Below are 21,199 nucleotides of genomic sequence, written 5' to 3'. Positions count from 1 at the left end.
GCTCAAATGCTCAGGGAGGCTTTTCTGGCCATGCTGTTGAATATACCTTCCTCCCAACATCCTTCACCCCCTTTCCTTCTTTGCTTTTCTCCATACAATTTATTAGCATCTGATATGCTATATAATTTACATATTTATTTGTTCCCCCTACTCTAGCCTAAATTCCATGAAGGTATGATTTTCTCCTGTTTTGTCCATTTCTGCTTCCCCAGAGCTTCGAAAAGTCCCTCACACCTGGGGTGAACTGGTAGTCATCCCATAAATACTTTTGACAAAAAGCCAAAGGGCGCAGTGGTGCCTGAGTGGCTCAGTCAGATAAGGATCTGACTGTTGATTTCAGCTCAGGTCATGGTATCAGGTTCTTGAGATCCGGCCCTGGGTAGGGCCCTGCTCTGTGCTCAGCTGGGAGTCTGCTTCCGTTTCTCTCTCTCTCTCTCTCTCTCTCTTCCTCTCCCTCTGCTCCTCCGCTCCACTGTCTCTCTAAAATAAATAAACAAATCTTAAAAAAAGAAAGAAGCCAAAATGTACAAATTCATAAAATGATCTAAAAGGCATAAAAATACATTCAAAAGATCACTTTAAAATCTCAAGCCTTTACATTGATTATTAAATATTTCTCAGAAAACCCCTGTAAATGAATCGATTGGGAATCAAATCACTTAAGCTTTACTCTAATTTTTCCTGAATAACAGTTGACATTTGTATTTTCGATATTTAATATTTCGTGGTATGTTTTATGTCCAAAGTACCTTGCATCACCTACAATCAGATTTAATTTAACGGACACTTACTGAAGGCCTTCTCTGTACCAGGCATCATTTACCCAACATGATGTGGCGTCATTACTATCACAGCTCTGTAATCAGCCAGTAAAATTTTTTGGTTTTTAAAAGATATACTCTTGGGGCACCTGGGTGGCTCAGATGGTGAAGCCTCTGCCTTCAGCTCAGGTCATGATCTCAGGGTCTAGGGATCAAGCCCTGCATTGGGCTCCTTCCTCAATGGGGAAATGCCAACCCCCACTCCCCGCCGGTGACTCTACCAACTTGTGATCTCTCTCTCTCTCTCTGTCAAATAAATAAATAAATAAATATTTAAAAAGTAAGAAAGTAAATACATAAATAAATAAAAGATGTACTCTTTCATATTTGAATAGAAGCGAATTTTTATTGTCTGGCAATACAAAGTAGAGATTCAGATTACTTTTCTCCCATAACCGTGATGTCTTCTCTTTAAGCCCTTAGACTTCAGTTGCTCAAAACTGGTTGCATGGCCCCAGGGACAATTGTAGGTTCCTCACATCACAGAGATACTTGTGCCATGACAATCCTTCTGGCCTATCTTTGTGCTCCCAACCATAAATGACTTTCCACTGTTATGCTAAGACCTTATTTGGGGATCGTTCCTCCAGGGATGTATACGTCTACCATAATATTATAAGAACGAATCTTGTATTATAACATAATTCTCATTTTATAGATAAAGAAATTAAGGTAGACCTTTTAACCGAGTTCCTAAACCGTCAAAACAACTTTATGCTAGAGCGTGGATTAAACTTCCTTCAAAGCTCAAATGATCCCCTTCTGAGTAACTTGGTCAAGCTCACTGATTTTTATGAGTACACAATTTCTTTTTTAAAATAAATAACATTATTTCCCACAAGCCAATATCTTATAAAAGTAAAATTATATACCTTTGATTCTAGAAATGACTCCATCTGAACCCTTCTCCCAAAACTGGTTTTTTATTTATAAATGCAATAGTACATTTTCAGAGACACAGTTAAAGATCCCATTGTGATTAACTGTATGGGATGTGCTAATTAATTACCTGGAGTAGAATTTTGCTATAGTGAATATTCAGTTTAGGCATCAAATTCCTAGGCAGCAAGAAGAATAGAAGAGAACACAAGGCTGGTATGAAATAGTAGCTGTTAGGTCATTAATAATAGTCACCAGTTCCTGAATATCTCAAATGTACCAGACCCTGTACTAAACACTTACCACTTGTTTATTCTTACCATTTTTCCTTCATGGTCCCGCAACTTTGACTTCTTGGAAATTCCTGCTTTGGGTTACTTGGAGTAAATAAGAATGGGATTCAACTGCTTTGGTTGCTATATTGCTTTCAGTTGGTGATGAGAGTAATAAGTGGGAAAGGGCAGGAAAAGAAGAGTTCCAGTTTCTACCTACCACCTGAAAATTGAGTAAAAGTTCTATTTTGTCACGTGGTTCCGAGATAGCTCTAAACACATCCATCTCAGTTTTAGGAAATCAGGATCCTATCTTCAGGGAGGAGCACAGAGTCTAATTTGGCAGGACCAGTCTTTACTGGGGTGCGGCAGTCAAACATCGGAGTGGCAGCCAGCTCGCTCTCCAGGGCTGGCTTCTTCCTGGGTTACACTGTTGCTATGGAAAGGAATAACACAAAGAGGGAGAATAACCTGAGCTGAGAACAAATCTTCCCAAATCTTATCTATGCAAAAGAAATGCTCATTAAATTTACATGTGAGATTTTATGGAACAACACAATTCGTTTTTGTTGCCGTATTTGAACCATGGGCCCGCTTACATTTATTTTATAATCGATAACTATGTAGCTCTGCAAAGAGATTTTTCAAAACTCACTAGTCCACATAGATAATCATGCCCCTGTCCCATCAAAAGCAGTTTTGGTAGCTTTTAAATCTATAAGGCTGAGATCATGATTCAAAGGTTTCAACACCTTGCATCACAACCTGGAAGAATAATCACACCGATTGTTAATTAAATCTAAGAGAGTGATAAGGAGAAAATGGTCACATTAATCATGTATTTAGAGACTAAAAATAGCTACCCAAATAGGCTGTTGAAATTCACATCGCAGCATTCCATGGTGAGCATTTTAAAGCTCTGACTACCCACTACCCAACAAAGGCTGAAAATCAGCTGAACGCGAGGAAAATTCCCTTATCTGGCACAGAATGATAATGAAAAACTCAAGCTGTTATGCCACCAGTACCAAGGTCATTGTAAGTCAATTATTTTATAGGATCTTGCCAGTAGTATGTGTTTATAACAGTTAAGTACAAATTCAGCTATGTCAAGGTTAGGATATTTAGTTGAAGAGAATGTTTCAAGCACCAAAAAACTAAATATTTTTAACCCCAGGATCAAAAGGAGATGCTATTTGTTCCTTACAGTGTACAGGTCAGGACCTAAAATATTTGGGGCAGAAGAACCTGACAGAGGATAAAATTCCTTTTTAATGCACAACACTGCTCTCTAGGCCAAGGGGAGAGTTATAGAATTCAGAATAGGAAGGGACTTTGGAGTTGATCTGACTCAACCTCCTCATGCCAAAGGGAGGAAACTTTAGTCTCGGGTGGTCAGGAATGGTCCCAGGGTTATAATCAGACTAGAATCCAGGCTTCCTGACTTCCTGCTGCTCCTTTCTGCTGCCAAGATGTCCTCCCTTGTGGAAAGGGCAAGGCCATCCTATGGCCTGGCCCAAGACTAGCCCAACGCCCCACCACATGCAAATCATGTCAACCACCCTTGTCAATATGCGGTGTCGTCCTTGCCTGGACACTACAAACTCTGGAGCCCGCTAAGAAATGCTACGCCCAGAAGAGTTGAATGAAGCCCAGAACATTCAGGGCAAGTTTCTTTCAGCATCTATGTAGCCAGTAACTCAAGTATTTCCTTCTCCACATTAAACAGTTTCTCTTCCCAGTGCCCTTCCTACTAAAGGTTTAATCCAACCGTAAATATCTATTGAGGCCTTCCTATTCAAGCACAAGACTTTTTTCTTTCCATCAAGTAGCTTCTTATCATTCTCCTAGAATGATTGACATGTGTCTGTCTTATGTCAATCTTGTCATGGATGTACAATGTGTGGGAAACCTCCCCAAGGTTCTATGATTACCTTAGTTTTATTTTAAAAAGCACACAAAAGAGGTAGGAGCTTAGTTATTTAGTCTTAAAATATCCAAAATATTCCTTTCAAATTTCATTTGACACTTCATTTTGGAGCACCACCATTTTCTATTATGATTTCTCATTACCCAGACCACTATATCTGATTTTTGTCCTCCAATCTAGGCTCAGGAGTAAGCTTACTTGGTAGGCTGATAACTGGTACAAAACTAAATGTAATGCTTTTTATAAATAAATTTCAAGATTATATATCTACTTGTTGATGAAATTTGCTCTGGCCCTCCAATTCACTCAGTTTCAATAAAAAAAAAATATGAAAATACAACTTCTCTTTCTTTCTTCTTCCTTCTCTCTTCTTTTCCTTCCTTCCTTCTTTTCTTTCCTATTTCCATGGAATACCTGTTTTGTCACTTGCTATTCACTAAGTACTCCACCAGTTGTTGGAGAAACAAAGAATAATAACTCATGGTTTCTGACCTCAAAGAGCCCAGTATCCAATGAGGGAGAAAAACGTATTAAACCTTTCTTTACAAGTATCCTTTTCACACTTTGGTTGTTGCTGTGAAGATGAGGAAAAAAAAAATCACATACCAAAAAGACATTCGAGTCAAAGAATACTTATAGAAACATCTGAACACTTACACTTGAGAGTTGGTGTTTTAATCTATAACTTGCCAATTTTCTTTCTTAAGCCATGTGCTCAGTTTCTTTTCCCCTGGAGTACCAATCCCTATGCATTCTTGATAGACAAGAATTTCAGGACAACTGCCCAGTAAGTGGGTTTCTATAACAATCCAAAAAGCTGAGGCTCCAAGCATAAAGATTCTAGAGCCACAAAGACAGAAGGAAAAATTCCCCCCAAAAGGGATGCAAGAAACCTTGCTTAACTGTGAACCTTGCTTGACTTCCTTACCTGTCCCTCTGTCAAAATGACACACTGATTAACTGCCCCGAAAGAGAAGCATCCTAGAGAAAACCAGGTCTAATTAGACTGAGCACTTTACTCAATGTGTTAGTTTCTTAATGTGCTATACAAAATTACCATAAGGTAAATGGCTTTAAACAACACAAGTCTATTTCCATATGTTGAGGAGACCAGAAGTCAGAAATCAGTTGCACTTGGCTAATGTCCAGATGTCCTTGGGGCTGGTTCCTTCTGGAGGGTCTAGAGAAGGATCCTTCTCCTTGTCTGTCCCAGCTTCTAGAGTCTGCTGTGTTCCCTGGCTTGTGAACCATTCCTCATATCGCTCTTGCTTCTTGCTTCTGTTGGCATCATCTCTCCTTCATGCTTATAAGGACAGTTGTGACTACATTGGATTCCCTGGATCTTCCTGTATCAAAGCCCGCGTCAATCATATCTGCAAAGCCCCCTTTGTCATATAAGGGAAGAGTGACAGGTTCCAAGGACGAGAACATAAATGTTTTTGTGGAGCCCTTCTTTAGCCTACCACACTCAGCCAGAAGTCAACTCAACCAAGGGAAAAATTCTGATTCACTCACAGACTGTGGACTGGAAAAAGGGCTGAAAAACGGACATTACCAAGATCCCTTGCTCATCCTGCTAGACTGTTTTTTCATTGCTCAATATGAGAAGGTTTTGGGTTTTTTTTTTTTTTTTTTTTTTCCCTCTAGGGAAACGGAGACATAGACTCTGGCTATTTGTTTTGCCATCTCCCGCTAAATCATGTTCCCAAGCCTGACATAGTTTGGCTTACCTTCTTACTTCCAACACTGCCTTTGGCACTTGGCACTGACCAATGTCCTCCCACCTATCCTGTAGGTAATTGATTCCCAGTGGTACTGACATTGAACTTGGGACATGTTTCTTATTTCCTCCCCTTCCTCTTTTTAAAACTTTCTAGGGTTTTTGCAAAATGCTGTCATTTAGTGCCATCTAGAAATGTCATTTTTGTGAAATTCCTTGAATATTCTTTGAATATTGTAATGAACTCATCTAAGGAGATGACATCTAATTTTGATCTCCAACAGATAATTCTTATGGAATAAATAAATAGCCTTCAGTTTATAATCTATACAGTTTTCAGTCAACATATTAGTTTTTATTTCAACATCTTCAATATTCTTTATCAGGAGAGTCAAAGTCATGCTTTATTTAAGATAACATATGTTCATACCACATTCATATTATCATTTGTACAGAGACAACATTGAGTGATAAAAAAAGTATTCACATTTATTAGCATTTTCTCCCCATCTAGATTATTCATTTTTGATAGAAACAAACTTTTACTTCTTTTGCATCCTTGATGATAACTAGTGTTGGGTTGGCCGCCTAATTAACAATCAAATTATTTTTGGTTGATTGACCAGTCTTTCCCTGAAAGTCACATTAGGCTATATGACTTCATTCCTTTCTACAAATTTGGATATGTCTCATTTTAAATAAATTGTATTTATGGAAACTTAGAAAAATAAGAGAGCGATGATTTAATTTCAAATGGGATGTAAGATTCTTATGAATTAGAACCACCCACCATAAAATTTAAATTTGAAAATTTAAAATTAAAACTCAAAAATTTAAAATTTAAATTTAAAATAAATTATTAGATTTATAAAATTGCACAGAAATATATCCCTGGCAAAAGTAAAATGTGGGGCACCTGGTTGGCTCGGTGGGTTAAGCCTCTGCCTTCAGCTCAGGTCATGATCTCAGGGTCCTGGGATTGAGCCCCGCATCGTGCTCTCTGCTCACCAGGGAGTCTGCTTCCCCCCCTCTCTCTGCCTGCCTCTCTGCCTCCTTGTGATTTCTCTTTCTGTTAAATAAAGAAATTAAAAAAAAAAATCTTAAAAAAAAAAAGTAAAATGTGGTTGCACCTGATTGATTGATTTTTTTTCATCTTCAGCTCACTATTGATCTTTAAAAATATCTATGTGCTGCCTTATGACTTCATTCGTTTACCACCCCACCTTTGATTCTGGTTTATATATCACCAGAGTTCTCAAATTTACCTTATTTAAAACTTCCATCTTATTTCATTTTTATTTTACTTCTTAGTCCCTTGTTACACATGCATAAAAGCACATGGGTCACAGTAAACAGCCAACCAGATTTTCATGAAGAACACCCCCTCTGTAATCTGGCACAAGTGCAGAAAAAGGACATCACCAGCATCCCCGATGCCCCACCCCTCCTCTTCAGGGTTTTCCCCCTCTCCACTTCCCACACCACAGGGTAGTTTTGCTTGCTGTTGAACTCATTTTATTTTAAAATTTGCTTGCTTACTAGTGGCCAATTTAACAAAGATTCAGATTCTACCTATCTCACTCCCACCAAATATATATGTATTCATATCCTTGGAATATATTTTCTTTCCTCCTTTTAAAAGATGAATTTAATGATAGAGTTCATTATCTCAAGAATGTCATGTTCATCATTAAATCCATCTTTCTGTGACTTGCTAATAGGCCTCCCATGTTTCTTTTCTCTCCAGTCCTTTCATAAAAGTCTTAAAAGTTCCTATAACCCTTCTGCTCACACATTCCTTCCAGGGACTACTGTCCTTTCCTGTACCTTACAGTTCCCAGGCTTGCTCCAGTCTGAATCTACCTTCTTTCATATTCTCAGAGAAAGATCATTTTATAGCTTTCAAGATGAAACCCTCTGTCTTCCTTTGTGAGTCCGCAGTACAGCTGTACTTTTTCTTTCTTAAAAAAAAAAAAAAGATCCCATATGTATTAATTACAGAGTGTTGCTTAAATTTCTAAAGATTCCTGGGGCACTTTTACAAGCCTTTATTAATTCTTGTTTCACTTGCCTGATTAGTTTTATTTTTATTTTAAATCTGGAAATTAGGCTTTATGCTGCTTTGGGCTATGTCCTCACCATTTCTTACTATGCCAAATTCGAGTGGTCATGGGGGCCTTCTTTTATGCAGGTCTCATCCTCATTCACGTGCCTCCCCTTTGCTGAGAGGCAGATCAAGACTTTGGCTGGGGCTCTATTCTCTGCTTCTAACATCAATGTTTCTCTCTCTGACTAAAGAACCATGTGGATGATGGATATACCATGTGCTTGTTTCCCAGAAGAAGACTAGAATAACTCTCCCCAGGGAAATATTTTGAGCACTTTAAAGAATTTGAAGAATTGAAAACACTAAGTACATCTCACAGTCTTGATACATTTGAACTCTAGGGACTCAGAATGTTATAGAGGATAAAGCTCTTGACCAGAAGACAGGAAACCTGTTCTTATCTTGGGGAGGCAGCTAACCATCTATAGGGAGGCTATCTCGTGGCATTGTCTTTCTCTGCAGCATTGTGCTACAGGGATCCTTGGTGGATAGTAGAAAGCAAGTTACCTAGTCCCTCCTGGGACACAAAAGAATCTATAAGGGTGCATATCTTCACGATCCCAAATGCAAGAGAAATTACTTGAAACCTTGTGTTAGAGAGATACATAGAGGCTTTACTGAAAAAGCATTGTCTAAGAACCTGGGTTTAAAAATGGTGTAAGCACTGAGCAAGAATATCTTCAGATTATGAAGAATCTGGAATTTATGAAGAAGATCCTTAGGTTCCTTTCATTTCTGGAATTTTTGATTGCCTCAGTCATCCCCTTTTCCTGTCCCCTGCCCTCCACAGAATTCTCTATAAATTATGCAATCCCCACCCAAGGTTTCTGGGCTTTCTACTCAGTTAGATTTCCTAATGAAAATAAATAATTCTTCTTATTCAGTAAGAAAAGTAATTTAAAAAAACAGAGGACAAAGTCCTCTGAGCAGAAAGTTTTCCCACTGACCCTCTCTGCTGATGCTCCCTGCAGCTTGGCTTTACTAGAACTTGGATGCTGGAAAGAGAACTGACTTAAAGCTCAGAGCTGAGTCTTTTCAGTCCTGTGGTTTGCATTAATTGTGTGGATGGTGGACACGCCATTTCATCTCACAGGCTTCCATCCCTGAACAAAGAGTTACTGTCTTGCTTCTTATACACGTAGTGCCAGCCTAGAATCAGCTTTGGGGTGAGCTCTTGTTATTGCAGACCAGGAGACTCTGAGGGCTCTTGGTTGGCCCAAAGAACCTTCCAACCAGAGCAGCATTTTTCCTAGGAGGAGATCAGACTGGAGTGAGGGGCAGGAGCCCACAAGGAAAACACTCAAGGAAGAACCAGACAGAAAGAATAGCACTCTTGGACGAGGCGACTGGAACCAGGTGAGTCAGCTGCTCTCTCTTCCCATTCCCATCTCAGACACAGGGGGACATCAAAAGGGATGGAGGGATGACAGAATGTCCCAACAATACCCTGGCAATGGTGGTGGCACCTGGAAAACAACTATGGGATCTTATTATTATCAGCATGGGGGTGATCATGGAGAAAGGGAATCAGGAAAAAAGAAGAGTAGGTCAGAAGACTACTGGGAAGAAGTTTGAAGATGATCATGAATGAAAATTTGTGAATTTTGTGTAAAACCAATTAAATGACGCCACATCATTTATCTATCTTTGCCATTTGGCCTCGTGAGAAGTTGATCTAAGAATGAAAAATCCAAGGAATGAAACTCAGCAGGCAGCCTCCCCGTGAGCTTTTCCTGTCTCAGAGTCCTGGATGCAAGGTTTTGGAGCCCTGCTGAAAAGGGATTGTGGATGGAGGTCGCTGCAAGCAGGTAAAAGGCCTTTGACCGATACCTAAAAGTGCTTGCATTGTCATGGAAAAAGGAAATTTACAATTACAACTGCAAGAAATTAACTTGCATAAATAATGAGTGATTGGAGTGCAGGGAGCCAAAAGAAGGTTAAGCTTTCTTACTGACACGCACTCCTGCGTGATGGGGAACAAAACACCTGAGAAGAGGTCAATATCTCCTCACGGCTGTCAGGGGCTGACCATGGACTCCTTCCACCACATGGCAGGATGAGCGGCGAGGTTCTTCCTCGGGCTTGGAAGCATTTTGGTCAAAGGAATGGAAGGGCTGAGCCTGTTTCGCTGACTCCCACAGGAAGTGGTGGGCTGAGAGCACAGCTACAGGCTTTCCTGTGCAGCATAAATTGGCCCAATTTGCGCAAAACATTCTTATCTGATGAAGAACTGGAAGTGTGACTGTGTGCTAACATGTTGGAAATCAGACTGGGTCTCTGCTTCCCTGTTCCCTCATTTTTCTTTCTCCACTGTCCCTTCTTTGTCTTTGGCAATCACACGGGGCTCTTAGTTCTTTTCTAGCTTCTCACATGGTTTTGATTAGGAAGGACAAATATAACAGAGAACAGAAATGCTCCTAGTTTTTCTCATCTTCTTTCAGATGAAAGTGGTTAGTTGGTTAGTTGTTGATCTTGTAGGTCTGGATACACACACACACACACACACACACACACACACACACATATTTCGACCTAAAAGTGTCCCTTTTTATCCTATCCTCTTCGAAAAGCTATCTTGAAAAGAGAAGCACTAATAGGAAACAACCAAGCTACTCTTGGCTAAAAACTATTCATAAACTGAACTGGCAATCAGACATTTTGATTTTCAGTCCTGGCTCAGCATCTAGCTAGCTGGGTGGCCTCAGAGAACTGACCTGAAGGTCCTGGTGTGAATTTTCTCCTCTCTAAAGATGACAACGTTGGATTCAATACTCTCTCAGGTACCTCCCAGGAGATTTCATCATTGTCTGTGTAAAGGTGCATTTGTACCAACTTCATGGGATGAGCCCAAATGGGACTTTTTACCTGTACAAGAAAATGAAGGGGGGAAAAAATCCAAGTCTTTGATTGATTTCCTTAACGAAATTTAAAAATAACCAGAAAATAAAGTTTATTACAATTCATCAACACTATTTTATTAATGGCTCACACATTGCAGGAGCCCAGATTATGAGCTATGTACAGTCCCAGACACCTAGAAAGCATAAAATAAATGTTCCCCAGAGGCCATGCTGCTCTAGGTATGGACAGGGTGGCCTAAAGGGACAAGGGCCCAGAATTTATAAAACTGAGACTCAAGTCTCTGCCCCACCACTTGCTGTTCTATGATTTAGAACTAGCTGTGAACTTTTCTGAGCCTCAACTTCCCCGACTGCAAAATGGGACGAGTATGGGTACTTCAAATTGTGGGGAGAGAAACAAATGACATCATTTATGTGAAAATGATTAACAATGTATGGAAAGCTTGTAAATACACTTGTGCATAATCCAAGTTAGGTTACATAGGCCTTAGCCAGTAAATTAAGGAAGTCAGTCTCTACGATCTATAAAGAGCCTTTCAGCTTGGAGCAACTCTTAGCCTGTGACATCACGTCTGCCCCCAGGGTGCTGTTGTGCCTGGCCCCAGGCAACTTGCAGCAGTACCTGCTGTGTATGGAAATTTGGAGAAAGAGGCTGGAAGCTTCCTGTAACTTCATTGCTGGCCCCACAGTGCACAACACCGCCCTTCTTCAAAGACATTGCTGGGCCTATCGACTCATCTTGCTAACCTTTAACTGCTCCTAAGACATTCCACCCCAAGACTCCTGGTGCTATTACCATCAAAAACACTCTAGTCCCCAAAGGCAAGACATTTGCCCTTTTATCAATGTTGATGCTCGTAATCTACAGGAGAAGGAGAAAAACACAGGTAGTAAGTAGGGAAAGAAGTCAAGTTCTGTCCTTTTTCCCTGAAACTGTGTATTTCTTGCTTTGGTGTTAGCTTTTATTGAAAATGAGCAAATTGCTGGTCAGAGTATCCTAAATCCGCAGTGGAGAAATGACGGCTTGAAGAGTCACCTGAAAATCTGCATTACATATTGTGAAAGTGGGTTTAGTGTCGTGAGGTGGAGGGGAAGCGTCTTTACCAGAAGGATGCGGGCTCGCAGCCTTCGGGACACCCGCTGCACCTGTCGTGGGATCCCACCCCCAGGAGCCCCGCTGTGGGTTGCAGTTGGAGAGCACCAGGGAGCGAGGGTTCCCACTCGCTCTTGAAGAGCAGGTGTGGATGGAGGCAGCTCTTCAGACTTTAAGAAATAAAGAATAAAAGAGCAGAGGAATTGATCAAGGAACAAAAACCTCAGTTTACGATGAAAACATCTTTCGAGGTTTGTGATAGTCATTTTTATATTTTGGGATCAGTTTTTACTCATTGTTCTCTCTTGCTTATCCCCAGATGACTGTCACGCTGATTACTCATCAGCCATGCGTCTGTGTATCACCGACCAGTACAGTAAGGGGTGTCTCCGCTGTTTGTAGACGCGATGATTATACAATGAAAGGGCACATTCCTCTTCCATTCTGCAGAATGCCAGCTACCCCGGGGAATGGAGACCGCTCTAAAGCGGCATTTTACTTTTGGCTCTACAAAGGCTTTCTTTGACAGGGGAGTGTGCAGTGGGTTGAGGAAGGGAAAACGGAGAATAAAGGAAGGATATTTCCAGAGTTGAACTTGAACAGAAGTTAAGGCTGACAGCAGAGTTAGCTACTGGTCAGAACTCAGAAATGCAGCCAGACATGGCATGACTGGAGGCTAGTGGCCAGTCCTCTCTGTGGGCAAGGACGATGTCTCCTCCAACCCACAAGGGTGGGATGGATTTTGAAAAATCCCAGAGGGCAGAACTGATCTTTGGATTTGCTAGTCTTCTGTTTAAAGGCTTGGGAAGAGTTTTGGTAGGGAAGAGATGGGGTTCTAAATAGCACGAGAGGGGGCTTTTTACTGCTCTCCTTCTTGCTAGTGCTCGGAGATACCTGGCCTCCAGAGACACCTGCTAACTTGCCCCCTCCCCCTTGCTTTGACCCCGAAGGTTAGCTTAAGAAGCCAAACCTCCTCAATCTGGAGGTGCGACTGAAACGAGGCCACCAGTGCCTTTGCCTGTGACCTACTTGTACCCTCTATCTTCAGAGATGAGAAGCTGATAAGCCGCCCACAGCCAGTGGCCGAGGATTCACCAGTCTGTCATTTTGGCTGGGAGGCAGGACAGCTTCTGGCAAACCTAATAAGCAGATTTCCTCGGTGATAGGAAAATTTTTGCTTAATGCATGCAGCTCTATTTCCGTGGTTAAAACGTGCAACCTAGAGAAGATAGCAGAAGTCACTTGACCTGGTGTGTACTATAAACGAAAATTGTTTTCTTCTTTTTTTTTTTTTTTCTTAACCTTCCCTTTTTTTAAACTTCCATTTTCTTAAGGGAGATGGGGGAGGTGGGCTTTATCTTTTTTTTTTTCTTTTTTTAAAGATTCTATTTATTTATTTGACAGACAGAGATCACAAGTAGGCAGAGAAGCAGCAGAAAGCAAGGAGGAAGCAGGCTCCCCACTGAGCAGGGACCCTGATGTGGGGCTCAATCCCAGGACCCTGGGATCATGACCTGAGCCCGAAGGCAGAGGCTTTAACCCACTGAGCCACCCAGGCGCCTGGGCTTTATCTTTAATAAACCAGGTTCCTGTAAGAGAACTTGGGTTGGAATTATGAAACTGGCATAATATGAAATCTACTTGGTAGAGAAGCCACCATTAACATCACGCATAGCATTTGGGTCCGTTTTAATCGCTTGATTTACACTGAAGGCTTCTCCTGTTACCGTCAGTCCAGTGACCTCTATGCATGTGGCCAGTAACAGAGCAAGGATGTTGTAAGACTATCAGAAAACAGAGGTCAATAAATCATACCTAAGCAAAATGTGGAGTTACTTCTGTGCATAACTCCCAACAACAACTAGTTCGCATTCCAGCGTCTCCTCCCCAGAAATCCCAAATCTCTAAGTCAGAGAAAAACCCAAGTGTCAGGCTAAGCGCCACACAGATTGTCTCCCCATCTGCTCTTCCCCTTCCCAGGTACAAAGCAGGGGTTCCCAGCCTAACAGGTATGCGGTATCCCCAGCTGCGGTGGTACTAACGCAAGGGAATACGTTCAGAAGGGATCGTAAAAGTTTAAGATGTACCATGTCAGAAGTCTTCAGGAGCATATTTTTGAGGTTTACAACAAAAAGGATATAATCTCAAAAGATCTCTTTTCTTGTAATAGTCCAAGTAAACAAATGTCGCAGGCATTTTTACAATTTAGCAGATCTGCATTTCATCAGTTTGTTGGGAAATTAAACAATATACCTATTAAAACTCGTTAAAAATTGGAAACTCTTAATTCGGGCTTTTATTTATAACCCAAGTTCAGGGAGCTGGCACCAATCTTTTAGAGAGACAGAGCATGACTCTGAGTCAAAACCAAATTGATTCCAGCTTTCTCAATTTGTGAACTTCCTTTGTGTTTTCTTTTGCTTCTGCAGCTGCGTGCCGTGGTCCTGCTCCATTATTGGGCAGCTGGGTCCATGCAAACCCTTCTAGCCCTGGATGGAGCTGGGGGGTGGGGGGTGGAGTGGGGGGAATGGCATCCAGCAGTCCAAAGTCAGAATGGGAGTGACTTGGGTCAGACCCTCAATTCAGCAACAAAAGTTAACATGCAACCAGAATAGTAGCACATTGTTACCAGTGGGGATGGGGACAGGGATGAAGACACCAAAGGCCATTTTATTAAGCCCATCAGCTTAATGATGACTTTTTGCAATGGGCTTTTGCTGACTGACTTTTGCAAATCAGCTCCTGGAAACTTCACTTTGATTCTCTTTAGATAAAGGGGCAAAAACCACAAAACACATGAGAAATGCTTTAGACTTTATAATCCAAAAATCTAGAACATACCTACTGACTCTACTCCTTACTGTGTAGACATGATTTTGACAAACTACTTCAGTTTTTGAAGACCAAACATCTGCTTCTTCATATGTAAGAGGGATGCAATAATATCCTATTACATATTTTAGGGTGTTGGCTTGAGGATTCAAAACATTATTAAATGCCTCACGTAGAGCTTGATACATAGCACATCCCAAATAAAGAGATCTCACAGTTGTTATTTTGTCAAATGCATTTTCAATATCAAGTAAGATGATCTCATGGGAGTTTATCCTTCATTCTGCTAATGTGATGTATTTACATTGATTAACTTCCGTACATTGAATCATCCTTGCATTCCAGGAGTAAATCCCACTTGGCCATGGCATATAATCTTTTTAATATACTACCATTGAATTCAGTTTTCTAGTATTTAGTAGAGTATTTCTGCATTAATATTCATAAGCAACTGTGGTTTGTAGTTTTATTTTCTTGTAGCATCTTAGATAGGTTTTCTATTAGGGTAGTTCTGGCTATATAGCATGAGTTAGGATGTTCTCGGCTTTAATTTTTTGGAAGAGATGAAAATTCGTGTTAACTTTAAGTGTTGGCAGAATTCTTCAGTGAAAGCACCTAGCCCATGACATTTTTTTGTTGAAGCTTTGAATATTGAGTGGTCTCCTTACTAGCTGTAAGTCTATTCATATTTTATATTTAGCCATGATTCAGTTTTGTACATTTCTAGGAATTTGCCCATTTTGTTTAGATTATCCAATCTAAACATACAGATGTTCTTAAAATTCTCTTTGGTTTCTAATGTAGTTATTGGAGTCTTCTCTCTTTTTTGTGGTCTAGCTACAGGGTTGTCAATTGTGTTGGTTGTTACAAAGAACCAACTCTAGGCGCACCTGGGTGGCTCAGTTGGCTGGGCATCTGGCTCTTGATTTGGCTCAGGTAGTGATCTCAGGGTTATGGGATCTTGAGCCCCAAGACACGCTCTGTGCTCCTGCATGGAATCGGCTTGTTTCTCTCCCTCCCCCAGTTTGTGCATATGCTTGCTCTTTCTCTCCAAATAAAGAAATAAATAAAATCTTGGAAAAAAAATTTTTGGTTTTGTCATTTTTCCTATGTTGTTTTTCTCATCTCTGTTTTGTTCTGTTCTGATTTTTCTTATTTCCTTCCTTTTGTTAGCTTGGGGTTTAGTTTGCTTTTCTTTTTCTTGTTCCTCAAAGAGTAAGTTTAGGTTATTGATCTGAGATCTTTTTCTTTTCCTTTTTTTTTTTTTTTACTATAAGCATATAAGCTACAAATGTCCTCCTTAGCACTGCTTTTCTGCATCCCATCAGTTTCTGTATCTTGTGTTCTGTTTTCCTTCTCATTTGTCTCAAGGTATTTTCTTTTTCTTTATTTTCCATTTTATTTTATTTTATTTTATTTTATTTTATTTTATTTTATTTATTTTCAGTGCTCCAAAATTCACTGTTTATGCACCACACCCAGTGCTTCATGCAATATGTGCCCTCCTTAATACCCACCACCAGGCTCACCCCCTACCTCTCTCCCCTCCAAAACCCTCAGTTTTTTCTCAGAGTCCACAGTCTCTCATGGTTTGTCTCCCCCTCCAATTTCCCCCAACTCACTTCTAAATCTCCTGTGATTTATCTTCTTTGATCCATATGCTACTTAAGAGTACATTGTTTAATTTTCATATATTTGTAGGTTTTCTAGTTTTCCTTCTGTTGTTGATTTCTGGCTTCATTCCATTATGATATGAAAAGAAACTTCATATGATTTTAATCTATTAAAATGTATTAAGACTTAGTGGTCTTACACAGAGTCTATTCTGGAGAATGTTTCATGTGCAATTGAGAAAACTGTGTGTTCCACTGTTATTGGGTAGAGTGTTCTAGTGTTCTATGTATGTATTGTAATTCCAGTTGGTTTGTAGTACTGTTCAAGTCCACTGTTTTCTTATTGATCTTCTGCCTGGTTGTTGTAGGCATTTTTGAAAGTCTCCTACTGTTATCTTAAGCTACTTCTTCCCTTAAATTTTATGAATGTTGCTTGATACATTTTGGAGCTCTGATATTTTGTGTATCACATATAATTTTTATATCTTCTTGGTGAATTAACTCTTCTATCAATATGTATTCTTGTTTCTTGTGCTTATTTTTTTACCCAAAGTCTATTTGGTTTACTATTAGCCATTCCAGCACTCTTCTGGTTACTAATTGCATGAAATATCTTTTTCATCATTTAACTCCCAACCTAATTCTGACTTCAGAGCTAAAGTAAGTCTCATGTTGAGAGCCTATAGTTCAGTTTTTAAAAATCTATTCTGCCAACCAATGTCTTTTGATTGGAGAGTTTAGTCCATTTACACATGAAATAATTACTGAGAAGTTAGGACTTACTTTGCCATTTTTTCTTGTTTTCTATACTTCTTATATCATTTTCTGTCCCTTATCTCCTCCATTACTGTCTCTTCTTATGTTTCATTTTTGTAGAGAAATATTTTGGTTCCCTTTTCATTTCCTTTTTTGTATATTCTATATATATTTTCTTTGTTGTTATTATGATGATTACATATAACACTCTTAAAGTTATAACAATCTAATTCAAACTGATTCCAACTTAAATTCAATCACATAAAACCCTACTCCTATAACAATTCCACCCCCTTATGCTATTAATGTCACAAATTACATCTGTATACACTATATACCCAGTTACATAAATTTATAATTACACTGTATGCATTTGTCCCATAAATCTTGAAGTGAAGTTAAATTAAAAGTGGAGTTAAAGGCGAGGGAAGCAAGGGCTAAAATGAACTATTGGGATTTTATCAAGATCAAAAGCTTTTGCACAGCAAAGGAAACAGTTAACAAAACCAAAAGACAACTGACAGAATGGGAGAAGATATTTGTAAACAACATATCAGATAAAGGGGCTAGTGTCCAAAATCTATAAAGAACTTAGCAAACTCAACACCCAAAGAACAAATAATCCAATCAAGAAATGGGCAGAGGACATGAACAGACATTTCTGCAAAGAAGACATCCAGATGGTCAACAGACACATGAAAAAGTGCTCCATATCACTTGGCATCAGGGAAATACAAATCAAAACCACAATGAGATATCACCTCACACCAGTCAGAACGGCTAAAATTAACAAGTTAGGAAGCGACAGATGCTGGCGAGGATGCGGAGAAAGGGGAACCCTCCTACACTGTTGGTGGGAATGCAAACTGGTGCAACCAATCTGGAAAACAGCATGGAGGTTCCTCAAAATGTTGAAAATAGAACTGCCCTATGACCCAGCAATTGCACTACTGGGTATTTACCCTAAAGATACAAACGTAGTGATCCCAAGGGGCACGTGCACCCGAATGGCTATTGTGGACATTGCTGCTATAAACAAACTATGGAAAGAACCTAGATGTCCATCCACAGATGAATGGATCAAGAAGATGTGGTATATATATACAATGGAATACTATGCAGCCATCAAAAGAAATGAAATCTTGCCATTTGCGACAACATGGATGGAACTAGAGTGTATCATGCTTAGCGAAATAAGTCAAGCAGAGAAAGACAACTATCATATGATCTCCCTGATATGAGGAAGTGGTGATGCAACATGGGGGCTTAAGGGGGGAGGAGAAGAAGAAATGAAACAAGACGGGATTGGGAGGGAGACAAACCATAAGTGACTCTTAATCTCACAAAACAAACTGAGGGTTGCTGGGGGGAAGGGAGTTGGGATAAGGGGGGTGGGGTTATGGACACTGGGGAGGGTATGTGCTTTGGTGAGTGCTGTGAAGTGTGTAAACCTGGCGATTCACAGACCTGTAACCCTGGGGATAAAAATATATTATATGTTTATAAAAAATTTTTTAAAAAGTGGAGTTAAATCTAAAATTATAATAACACTGGCTTTTATATTTTCTTATATATATATTCTTTAACCAGAGGTCATTGTATGTTCATCTGTGTTTGAGTTAATCTTACTCTCAAGATTCTTTCATTTCTATTTGAAGGTAAGATGTTATGATTTATAATAAGAAATACATATTTGGTTTTCACTCATTCCTGGCACAAAGCTCCCCAAACCAATGGAATTTTTTAAGTGATAAAGGTGTCTTTCATTGTGTTAATGTGATGGTTTTTGGAAAGTCCTTATATAACCCAAGTATGGGGACTGGTAGCCAGGAAAACCAATCATGTGATTAAAGGATCTGAATTTTCAGGCTCATCCTTTGACCTTATGAGAGGGAAAGGGCCTGAAAGTTGAATAAATGGCCAGTGATTTCATAAATCATGCCTATGTAATGAAGCATCCATAAAAGCCTCAAGGATGAATTCAGAGAATTTCTGGGTTGGTAACCATGGGAAGGTACTCAGAGAGGATGGAAGCTTTGTGCCCCTGACCATGTCCTATGCATATCTTCTATCCGCATAGTCTTGAGTTTTATCCTTTTATAATAAACCAGTACTCTAGAAAGTAAAATGTGTCCCTAGGTTTTGTGAGCTATGCCAGTAACTTAATGAAACCCAAGCAGGGATCATGGGAACATCTGATCAGTCAGAAGCATAGGTGACAAACTGGACTTGGGATTGATATCTAAGTGGAAAAGTCGGGGGTAGTCTTATAGGATGGAGCACTTAACCTCTTGTACCTGACATGATCTTCAGGTAGATAGTGTCAGAACTAAGTTAATTATGTGGTGGTATTGGAAAAACCCTCATCTGAGAAAGCCTTCCTTTAACATTCGTTATAGAGCAAGTTTAGTAGTAATGAACTCTCTCAGCTTTTGCTTTTTTCTGGAAATGTCTTAATTTCTCTATCAGAATTTTGTTTTCTTTTTCCTTCAACACTTACAAAATATATCATCCCACTGTCTTCTGTTTTCCAAGAGTGCTGCTGAGAAATTAGGGAATCATATTATCAAGGATCACCTGTACATGATGATCTGTTTCACTCTTGTTGATTTCAAGGTTCCTTCTGATGTTGGCTTTTGATGGTTTGATTATGTGTCCCAACCTATATCTCTTTTGGTTATCCTACTTGAAGTTCATTGAGCTTCTTGGATTTGTATATTCATGTATTTCATGAAATCCAGGGATTTTCAGCTATTATTTCTTCAGATAAACTCTTTACCACTTTCTTTCTTCTTCTGGGATTCCCATAACTTACATACAGGTTTCTTTCTTGTTTTTTTCCCCTTGTTTATTGCACTTCAACTTTATTTTGCTTCACAGACACTGCAATTTTTACAAATTGAAAGTTTGTGATACCATTTTTCCAAAAGCATTTGGTCACTTCATGTCTCTGTCACATTTTAATAATTATCACGCTTTTGGTAATTCAAACTTTTGCATTATTACTGTATTTGTTATGGTGATCTGTGATCAGTGATGTTACTATTTGTGAGTTTTAAGGAGCCACAAAACCATACTTTCATAAGTTAGAAAACTTAACTGATAAATACTGTATTTATTCTTACTACAGATTTGGAGGAAATAGCAAGAAAACTGGAATTAGGAGTGGACCCTCAAGACATGACTGAATTGCTGGAATCTCATGGTAAAATGTTAACAGATGAAGAGTTGATTCTTATGGATGAGCAAAAAAAAAAAAAATGGTTATTGATATAGAAACTTCTCCTGGTGAAGATGCTGTGAAGATTATTGAAGCTACAACAAAGGACTTTACATAAAATTAATTGGTAAAAACAGTGGCAGGTTTTGAGTGGATTGACTACAAGTGCAAACGAGGTTCTTTTCTTTCTTTCTTTCTTCTTCTTTTTTTTTTTTTTTTAGATTTTATTTACTCTTTTGTCAGAGAGAGAACACACAAGCAGGGAGCAGCAGGCAGAGGAGAAGCAGGCTCCCCGCTAAACAAGGAACCTGATGGGGGGCTCAATCCCAGGACCCTAGGATCATGACCTAAGCCAAAGGCAGATGTTTAACTGACTGAGCCACCCAGGAACCCTGAAAGAAGTTCTAATGTGAGTAAAATGCTAGTCAATTGATGTGGCATACTTCAGTGCTGTCTTATTTTAAGAGGTTTCCACAGCTAGCCTGACTTCACCATCCTGATCAGTCAGCAACCATTAATATCAAAGTAAGATTACTACTTACTACAACTCAGATGATGGTTAGCATTTAGTAATAAAATATTTTTTAACTCAGGAATATATATTGTTTTTCTAGACATAATGTTATTGCACATTTAACAGGCTACAGTGTAGTATACACATAACTTCCATATACAATGGGAAAACAAAACATTCATTTGGCTCACTTTATTGAGATATTCACTTTCTTGCAGCAGTCTGATGCTGAACCTACACTGCCAGTATTGGTTTTTTTGATGGTATCCCATTTCTTAGATTCAGTTCACTTTCTTTATCCTTTGTCTTCTGCTCCCAGACTTGAGAATTTCAGATATCCTATCTTCCAATTCTCTGATTTTTTCTTTTGCCTGCTCATCTCTGCTGTTGCTGCCCACTAAGTAAAATTTCCATTTCAATTATTACATTTGTTCACTCAGAATTTGTTTATTTCCCTTTTACAATTCTTATCTCTATGTTGATGTTCTCATTTTTTAAATACATTATGTTCCTGATTTCCATGCTTTCCTTTGGCACTTAAAATATATTCAAAAGAGTTGTTGGGGCACCTGGGTGGCTTA

General features: G+C 39.4%; 1 long non-coding RNA gene across 2 annotated transcripts in view; it reads left to right on the top strand.

The window, feature by feature from the left end:
- LOC309848607 overlaps positions 1–20,240 on the top strand; it is a 44,922-nt gene extending 24,682 nt beyond the window's left edge. Inside the window, exons 4-5 of one of the 2 annotated variants that reach the window (XR_014303163.1) lie at positions 8,983–9,085; positions 20,015–20,240. This is a non-coding gene — a long non-coding RNA (uncharacterized lncRNA). The remainder of the gene's footprint in view (positions 1–8,982; positions 9,086–20,014) is intronic. The other variant, XR_014303164.1, reaches the window with a different exon arrangement.
- Positions 20,241–21,199: the final 959 nt, after the last annotated feature.

The sequence above is a fragment of the Mustela nivalis genome (genome assembly GCF_964662115.1).
Source record: "Mustela nivalis genome assembly, chromosome: 15".
Lineage (NCBI taxonomy): Eukaryota > Metazoa > Chordata > Mammalia > Carnivora > Mustelidae > Mustela > Mustela nivalis.
This window is presented reverse-complemented; position numbering and strand designations above follow the sequence as displayed.